Source organism: Aotus nancymaae, unplaced genomic scaffold (assembly GCF_030222135.1).
Source record: "Aotus nancymaae isolate 86718 unplaced genomic scaffold, 86718_ANA_hifiasm-v0.15.2.pri h1tg000059l, whole genome shotgun sequence".
Taxonomy (NCBI): Eukaryota; Metazoa; Chordata; class Mammalia; order Primates; family Aotidae; genus Aotus; species Aotus nancymaae.
In genome coordinates this window covers 53152315-53162563 of record NW_026988473.1, presented here as the reverse complement: position 1 = coordinate 53162563, position 10249 = coordinate 53152315, and the positions used below count along the sequence as shown (strand labels likewise).

General features: G+C 39.9%; 1 pseudogene; it reads left to right on the top strand.

Annotated features, from left to right (window-relative positions):
* The first annotated feature begins 4231 nt into the window (after positions 1 to 4231).
* On the top strand, positions 4232 to 6306 carry LOC105720016 (interferon-induced very large GTPase 1-like; annotated as a pseudogene).
* The last annotated feature ends 3943 nt before the right edge of the window (positions 6307 to 10249 follow it).

Sequence of the window (10249 nt, the reverse complement as noted above, 5' to 3'; positions counted from 1 at the left end):
CAAGAACAACAACAAAACAACAAATACATGGCATCCATAGAAAACAGTTTACCTTTAAAAACCTTATAGAGAGCTGATTTTTCAACAGCTATAGTGGAAGCCAAAAGACAATAGAATGAAATATTGTTTCATTGAAAGAAAATATCAGACAAAAATTTTATGCATAGTGAGATATCCTTAAAGAATGATCATAAAAGGGACATTTAAAAGAAAAATTAAAGACTTACAGTTACAAAAGTATGGCATAGGGGCAAGCTGGCTTTACTCTCCCTGCTCAGAAAACCGAAAACAAATATGTAGCACTGAAATTTTTACCATCAATAACCCAGAGCTTAAGTATCGGGATGAGACAGTTCCCAGGACCACACTGGTACTAAAAGCATCGAAAATCTCCCCCCACCCCCAACTCAAAGTTTCTACATTGGAAAACGTGAAATTGAGGTGGTCAGCCAGCTTTCCCACTTTTCTGAGTTCCCTACAAGTTGACCTGTCTTTGCCTTAACCCACAGGAAGCATCGTGACTACCTAAAGGGATGAATACCCCTGATGATAAGCAAAGACAAAGGGAAGAAGTGAGAATATCATCCACAGCCTAGAGAATTCTGCTCTGTTACTTGGTCAAAGGAGATGTCAAATCAGAGAGGCTGTTTAGCAGCAGCACATTGTAGGAGATAGGTTTTATAGGTACCCTGGCATGAACCATTAGCCAGCCTTTCCACATTGCTGGGATAATCCCTTTGAGACTTCCCCCATTCATCAGTCAGTACTATAATCATTTACTAGAGCCAAGGTGAACTTAGGCCTAAGGCACCACCTAAACCCCAAAAGGAGGCAGCAATGTAGTGGTAAATATTCATTAAATATAGTAAATAAAAACCACAATAAGCTGAAGAGAGAAAACTGGAATAAGTAACTTCTCCTTCAATGCAAAGACATTGATACATGCCCACAAGAAACAACAACAAACAGGGAACCATTACCTCCTCAGAAAGACTAAGCGAAAATCCAATGACTGACTCTAATGAGATAGTGATCTGTGAGTTCTCTGCCCAAGAAAAACTCTATCTCTACAGCAAAGCAGTTCAGAAGCACATCAGAAAATATAACAAAGAGATTAAAACAATAATTTAAAAAACCAAACAAAAATATTGGAACCGAGACATACGTTTGCTGAATCAAAGAATCCTTTAGAGGCTTTCAACACAAGAATGAAGTAAGCAGATGAAGGAATCAGTGAGCTCAAAGACTGGATATTTGAAAGTAGGTAGTCTGATGAGAAAAAATAATGGAAAGGAACAAAGACTGCCTACAAGATACAGAAAATTACCTCAAGAGACCAAATGTAAAAATTGTTGCTGTTCGAGAGAGCTGAGCGAGAGTAAGAGAGTAAATGGTAGAAGGCTTATTTATAAAAAACCAAAAATAAATGGTGTTAGGAAAACTGGCTAGCTATGTGCAGAAAGCAGAAACTGGACCCCTTCCTGACATCTTACACTAAAACTAACTCCAGATGGATTAAAGACTTAAACATAAGACCTAACACCATAAAAACCCTAAAAGAAAATCTAGGCAAAACCATTCAGGACATAGGCATAGGCAAGGACTTCATGACCAAAACACCAAAAGCACTGGCAACAAAAGCCAAAATAGACAAATGGGACCTAATCAAACTCCACAGCTTCTGCACAGCAAAAGAAACAGTCATTAGAGTGAATTGGCAACCAACAGAATGGGAAAAAATTTTTGCAATCTGCCCATCTGACAAGGGCTAATAACCAGAATCTACAAAGAACTAAAACAGATTTACAAGAAAAAAAACAAGCCCATTCAAAAGTGGGTGAAGAATATGAACAGACACTTTACAAAAGAAGACATACGTGAGGCCAACAAACATATGAAAAAATGCTCACCATCACTAGTCATTAGAGAAATGCAAATCAAAACTACATTGAGATACCATCTCATGCCAGTTAGAATGGTGATCATTAAAAAATCTGGAGACAACAGATGCTGGAGAGGATGCGGAGAAATAGGAACACTTTTACACTGTTGGTGGGAGTGTAAATTAGTTCAACCATTGTGGAAGACAGTGTGGCAATTCCTCAAGGACGTAGAAATAGAAATTTCATTTGACCCAGTAATCCCAATACTGGGTATGTATCCAAGGGATTATAAATCGTTCTATTATAAGGACACATGCACACGAATGTTGATTGAAGCACTGTTTAAAATAGCAAAGTCCTAGAACCAACCCAAATGCCCATCGATGATAGACTGGACAGGGAAAATGTGGCACATATACATCATGAAATACTATGCAGCCATAAAAAATGATGAGTTCGTGTCCTTTGTAGGGACATGGATGAACCTGGAAACCATAATTCTCAGCAAACTGACACAAGAACAGAAAATCAAACACTGCATGTTCTTGCTCATAGGTGAGTGTTGAACAATGAGAACACATGGACACAGGGAGGGGAGCATCACACACTGGGGTCTGCTGGGGGGAAATAGGGGAGGGACAGCAGGGGGTGGGGAGTTGGGGAGAGATAGCATGGGGAGAAATGCCAGATATAGGTGATGGGGAAGAAGGCAGCAAATCACACTGCCATGTGTGTACCTATGCAACAATCTTGCATGTTCTTCACATGTACCCCAAAACCTAAAATGCAATTAAAAAAAAAAACACCAAAAATCAAAAACAGGATGGGCATGGTGGCTCATACTTGTAATCCCAGCAATTTGGGAGGTTGAGGTGGGTGGATTGCTTAAGCCCAGGAGTTTGAAACCAGCCTGGGCAGCATGGAAAAGCCCTGTCTCTACAGAAAAATTTAAAAATTAGCTGGATGTGGTGATATGTGCTTGTGGTATCAGCTACTTGGGAGGCTGAGGTGGGAGGATCCCTTGAGCTCAGGAGTTGGAGTTTGCAGTGAGCCATGATCATGCCACTGTACTGCAGCCTTGGTGACAAGAGTGAGACCCTGTCTCTAAATAAATAAATAAACTATACTATGAAGCTACAATAATCAAAACAGCATGGTACTGGTACCAAACAGAGATATAGACCAATGTAACAGAACAGAGGCCTCGGAGGCAATGCCACACATCTACAACCATCTGATCTTTGACAAACCTGACAAAAACAAGCAATGGGGAAAGGATTCCCTGTTTAATAAATGGTGTTAGGAAAACTAGCTAGCGATGTGTAGAAAGCAGAAACTGGATCCCTTCCTGACACCTTACACTAAAATTAACTCCAGATGAATTAAAGACTTAAACGTAAGGCCTAACACCATAAAAACCCTAGAAGAAAACCTAGGCAAAACCATTCAGGACATAGGCATAGGCAAGGACTTCATGACTAAAACACCAAAAGCATTGGCAACAAAAGCCAAAATAGACAAATGGGACCTAATTAAACTCCAGAGCTTCTGTACAGCAAAAGAAACAATCATTAGAGTGAACCAGCAACCAACAGGATGGGAAAAAATTTTTGCAATCTACCCATCTGACAAAGGGCTAATGTCCAGAATCTACAATGAACTAAAACAGATTTACAAGAAAAAAACAAACCCATCCAAAAGTCGGAGAAGGACATGAACAGACACTTTTCAAAAGAAGATATATATGAGGCCAACAAACATATGAAAAAATGCTCTTCATTGCTGATTATTAGAGAAATGCAAATCAAACCGCATTGAGATACCACCTCACGCCAGTTAGAATGGGAATCATTAAAAAATCTGGAGACAACAGATGCTGGAGAGAATGTGGAGAAATAGGAACACTTTTACACTGTTGGTGGGAGTGTAAATTAGTTCAACCATTGTGGAAGACAGTGTGGTGCTTCCTCAAGGACCTAGAAATAGAAATTCCATTTGACTCAGCAATCCCATTACTGGGTATATACCCAAAGGACTATAAATCATTTTATTATAAGGACACATGCACACGAATGTTCATTGCAGCACTGTTTAAAATAGCAAAGACTTGGAACCAACCCAAATGCCCATCAATGATAGACTGGACAGGGAACATGTGGCACATATACACCATAGAATATTATGCAGCCATAAAAAACGGTGAGTTCATTTCCTTTGTAGGGACATGGATGAATCTGTAAACCGTAATTCTTAGCAAACTGATACAAGAACAGAAAATCAAACACCACATGTTCTCACTCACAGATGGGTGTTGAACAATGAGAACACGTGGACACAGGGAGGGGAGCATGACACACTGGGGTCTGTTGGGGGATGCCAAGGGAGGGACAGCAGTTGGGTGGGGAGGTCTGGGAGGGATAACACCGGGAGAAATGCTAGATGTAGGTGACAGGGGGATGGAGGCAGCAAACCACATTGCCATGTGTGTACCTATGCAACAATCCTGCATGATCTGCACATGTACCCCAGAACCTAAAGTACATTAAAAAAAATTAAGAAAGGCTGGATGAGAAAAAAAGAGATTGTAAAAATAAATTATTGGAAAGGAGCCAAAAATTGGCTTTAATTGTAAAGAATAAAAAGTTGAGTGAGGAGGACTTACAAGAGAAATTCAATCAATGTTGGAAAAAATGGGTCTGTGATGTGTCCACAACTCTTCCTAAAGTCACAGAGCTTGACAATGATTTGGATTCTGAAAATATCCTTTGAGATTATTTGAAAAATGAGATAGATGTCATGGATGTACTGACAAGAAATTCTGCAAAGAAGTTTCAGATTAATTATGACAAACATGTCAAAATGACTAAGAAATATAACTTAATCTTGAAACAATTTGATCAGTAGTCATATTCATGAACTCTTTCTCAAGGATGATTAATGTCATTAAGAAAGAGTTCATGAGTATGGCTAACTGATCACATTGTTTCAAGATTTAATAAAACTATTAACAATATTTGGAATAAACAATGTGATTGCAATCCAAAATATTTCCAGAAAATTCTAAAGACAACAGATGAAGTGAAATCTGCATCTACTCAGGAAAGATACACATTTAAAAATAAATATATTATTGATTTATGTGTGTGTTTATTCCAAAGAGCAACAGAGAATTGTAAGGAAATGCACAGGGCATTCAAGAGAGCAAACGATCCTGTAAACTATCTAGAAAGCAAGAAAGATGATTTCTTCATGAGGTTTAAGATTTCCCGTCAGGAAGCCACCTCCAGCAAAACACTTGTTGATTTTCTGTGGCACAAGTTCATTCCTGGTGTCTCTACCATCATATGGGGGCAAAACAACCATTAAAATTGCAGGGGACATGTAAGCTACCTGCCCTGCATTCAACGGAAACAGGGCTAACCTGGAGAAATACATTCTCATGTCTCTGGCAAAATAAGGAAACTTTGGTAATTACTGGCAATACCTTCATAATAAGAATAGTTTTTTAAGGAATTACATCAAAATCCTTATTAAGAGATACTGTTTAGACAATGCAGGTAAAAAAAATGAAAATATTTTGAGAAAAGTTTAGTTGACATTAATAATGGAATTCTCTCTGCCCTTCATGAAGCCACATCATTAGCTAAAGATAAAAGCAGTACTGCTTCAGGGTGGTTGGATTTATTCTGTGATCACCTGGGAGTAACCTAATCTTTCCACAGAGAGACTTGACAAGCATTAAACACCAGGAGATAAAAGATATTCAGTTTCTCAGAGAAGACATGAGTGCAGCTTTGGATCTCACAATGAAAAGAATAGAATGAAATTATTCAAGTATGCCTATGGAAGTAATGTTTTCTAAAATTGAGAAAATGCTCTCTGAACATCACTGTGGCTGCTGGAAACAGTGTCCCTGCTGTTGAGCAATTCATGCAAACGCAGTTCCTACACATGAAGGACACCATAGTGTTCCCTTTGTCTGTCCTCAGGCTGTCTATGGAGAAGAATGATATGAAACAGACCATTCTGTCATTGATTGCTGTACTAGTTTGGTAGCAAGTGATTGTTAATTAGTTTTGCTCAATGACAGAAGAATCCCATATAAGAAGTATTCAAAAGGCAGGAGGGGATTATGCCACGTGGAGCATCACTCTAGATTCCTCCACCCAGTCATCTTGGAAATGGTTTCTTTCTTACTTTGGATCAGAGCTAAAATATAAATATCAGAAAAAAATTACAGGTAAAGGTAAAATCCCTAACTCATGGGCCAAAATCCAAAAGCAGGACATACTTAAAGATTTGAAAAGACAATAATACTCAGTGATCACAAAAGAGCCCTAGTGTCTGAATAAGAGTCAGTGTACCTGAACAATCCCAAAACAAATCCTCCTCATAATTAGAACTGGTATGGTTTGGCTCTGTGTCCCCACCCAAATCTCATCTTGTAGTTCCCATAATTCCCACATGTTGTGGGAGAGACCTGGTGGGAGATGATTGAATCATGGGGCTGGTCTTTCCTGTGATGTTCTAGTGATAGTGAATGGGTCTCATGAGATCTGATGGTTTTAAAAATGTGAGTTTCTCTGCACAAGCTCTCTCTTTGCCTGTGACCATCCACGTAAGATGTGACTTGCTCCTCTTTGCCTTCCACCATGATTGTGAGGCCTCCCCAGCCATGTGGAACAGTAAGTTCAATAAACCTCTTTCTTTTGTAAATTGCCCAGTTCTTGTGTGTGTCTTTATCAGCAGAATGAATACAGACTAATACAGTAAATTGGTACCAGTAGAGTGGGTTGTTGTTGAAAAGATACCTGAAAATGTGGAAGCGATTTTAGAACTGTGTAACAGGCAAAGGTTGAAACAGTTTGGAGGGCTCAGAAGCAGACAGCATGGAAAGAGGCTTTAGGGACTACTCCTACTAACTTTGGCTCAGAGCCAGCCCCTGTGGACGCAAGCTCCAGGTCCACCCCAGCACCAGATTAGCCTGATGGAAACAAGGTTTAGTCTAGTCCCTGCAGATACAGGGCTCTAGGGTAGCCCTCATGGACACAGGCTTGAGGACCACTTTTGTGGACCCAAACAATAGGTCCAGCCCAGTGAATCCAGGCTCCAGGCCTAACCTCTAGAACACAGGGGCCAGGCTTTCCCACCTCCTGACCCAGGCACCAGCCAGCCTGACAAAGGATTCCAGCAGCAAGCCTTCCTGCACTTCACAACAAGGACTTTTTCAGAATCTCTGGATAGGCTGAATGGTGAAGGTCTCTCTCAGACAGAGACAGTCTGGAAGAATTGAAATAAGTCTTTTTTTTTCAACAAAAGCATGAAACCAGTGTAGTAACAGGGATCAAGAAAATCAGGGAAATGTATTACCACCAAAGGAACAAAATAAAGCACTAGGAACTGATCCTAAAAAATGGAGATTTATGAACCGTCTGACAAAGATTTCAAAACAATTGTTTTAAGGAAGCTTAATGGTGTTCAAGAAAGTAAGAGAGACAATTCAATGAAAACAGGAAAACCATAAACTACCAAAAGAGAAAAATTAACAGAGATTATGCTTATACAAAAAACTCAAACAGAAATTCTGGAGCTGAAATATAAAATAAATGAATTGAAAACTGTAATAGAGAGTGTCAACAGCAGAACTGATCAAATAGAAGAAAGAATCTGTGAACTCAAAGACATTTTATTTAAAAAAATATAGTCAGGAGAGAAAATAAATGAAAGGAATGAAGAAATCTTAGAGAATTTATGAAAGACCATCAAGTGGGGAGAGATCCAAGATGGCTGATCACTAGCAGCTTGGGATTGTAGCTCTCAGTCAAAGTGCAGAGAATGAGAGGACGCCACACTTTCAGACGAATTTTTGTTGCTCACAGACCAGGAGATTCCCAGCGGAGGAGCCCCATGGGTCACCAGCGTGACTCTTGTGGCCGGCGTGGTGGTTTTGCCAGTGGCTTGGTGCGGCAGTTCTTGGTGCAGAGTGAGTGGGACTGGGTCCCCTTTCAGCCGATGTTGTTTGGAGTTGTGGGAGGACAGAGTCGCCTGTTCAGCTGATTGGGGGATGGACTCAGGAAGGGAGCTAGACCGGAGATTCCTGGGCAGAGAAGCACCATCAATCTTGACGCTGCTGTTTTGGCCGGCGCAGTGGATTGCTCAGATTTCGGTGCTGGGAATCAACAAGTTGGACTTCCACTCAGAGACCTAATTTGAAAGTCAGTAATCACAAAGACAACAGGTGGATAAATTTACAATGATGGGAAGAAACCAGTGTAAAAAGGCTGAGGATACCCAAAACCAGAATGTCTCTTCCTCTACAGGGGATCACAGTTCCTCATCAGCAACGGAACGAGGCCTGATGGAGAACGAGTGCATTCCATCAACAGAAGTAGGCTTCAGAAGGTGGATGATAGGAAACTTCTGTGAATTAAAAGAACTTGTTCTAACCCAATGCAAAGAAACTAAGAACTTTGTAAAAAGGTTGACGAAATCCTAACAAGAATAGACAATTTACAGAGGAATATAAGTGAATTGATGGAGCTGAAAAACACAACACGAGAACTTTGCAAAGTATGCACAAGTTTTAACAGTCGAATTGATCAAGCAGAAGAAAGGATATCAGAGATCGAAGACCAACTTAATGAAATGAGAAGTCAAGATTAGAGAAAAAAGGATTAAAAAGAATGAGCAAAGTCTCCAAGAAATATGGGACTCTGTGAAAAGACCTAATCTACGTTTGATAGGTGTACCTGAATGTGATGAAGAGAATGAATCCAAGTTGGAAAATACTCTTCAGGATATTATTCAGGAAAACTTTCCCAACCTAGTAAGGCAGGACAATATTCAACTCCAGGTAATACAGAGAACACCACAAAGATATTCCTCAAGAAGACCAACCCCAAGGCACATAATCGTCAGATTCATTAGGGTTGAAATGAAGGAGAAAATACTAAGAGCAGCCAGAGAGAAAGGTCAGGTTACCCACAAAGGGAAGCCTATCAGACTTACAGCAGATCTCTCAGCAGAAACCCTACAAGCCAGAAAAGAGTGGGGGCCAATATTGAACATCCTTAAAGAAAAGAACTTTCAACCCAGAATTTCATATCCAGCCAAACTAAGCTTCACAAGTGAAGGAAAAATAAAATCTTTTGCAAACAAGCAAGTACTTAGAGATTTCACCATCACCAGACCTGCTTTACAAGAGCTTCTGAAAGAAGCACTACACATATAAGGGAACAACCGGTATCAGCCTTTCCAAAAATATATCAAAAAGTAAACAGCATTAACATAATGAAGAACTTACATCAACTAATGGGCAAAACAGCCAGCTAGCATCAAATGGCAGTATTAAACTCATATATATTATTAACTGGATAAAAAGCGAAAACCCATCAGTATGCTGCATCCAGACCCATCTCACATGCAACGATACACAAAGACTCAAAATAAAGGGACGGAGGAAGATTTACCAACCAAACGGAGAGCAAAAATAAATAAATAAATAAAAAGCAGGAGTTGCAATTCTCACCTCTGATAAAATAGACTTTAAAGCAACAAAGATCAAAAGAGGCAAAGAAGGACATTACATAATGGTAAAAGGATCAATGCAACAAGAAGAGCTAATGATCCTAAATATACACGCACCTAATACAGGAGCACCCAGATACATAAGACAAGTTCTTTTTTTTTTTCCAAGTACTTAATACTTCTTCTTTTTTTTTTTTTTAATTGCATTTTAGGTTTTGGGGTACATGTGAAGAACATGCAAGATTGTCGCATAGGTGCATACGTGGCAATGTGATGTGCTGCCTTCCTCCCCTTCACCTATGTCTGGCATTTCTCCCCATGCTATCTCTCCCCAACTCCCCACCCCCCGCTGTCCCTCCCCTATTTCCCCCCAGCTGACCCCAGTGTGTAGTGCTTCCCTCCCTGTGTCCATGTGTTCTCATTGTTCAACACCCGCCTATGAGTGAGAACATGTGGTGTTTGATTTTGTGTTCTTGTGTCAGTTTGCTGAGAATGCTGGTTTCCAGGTTCATCCACATCCCTACAAAGGACGTGAACTCATCGTTTTTGATGGCTGCATAATATTCCATGGTGTATATGTGCCACATTTTCCCTGTCCAGTCTATTATTGATGGGCATTTGGGTTGGTTCCAGGTCTTTGCTATTGTAAACTGTGCTGCAATGAACATTCGTGTGCATGTGTCCTTATAGTAGAACAATTTATAATCCTTTGGATATATACCCAGTAATGGGATTGCTGGGTCAAATGGAATTTCTTGATGACTTATAAAGAGACTTTGCCTCCCACACAATAATAGTGGGAGACTGTAACATCACATTGTCAATATTAGACTGATCAA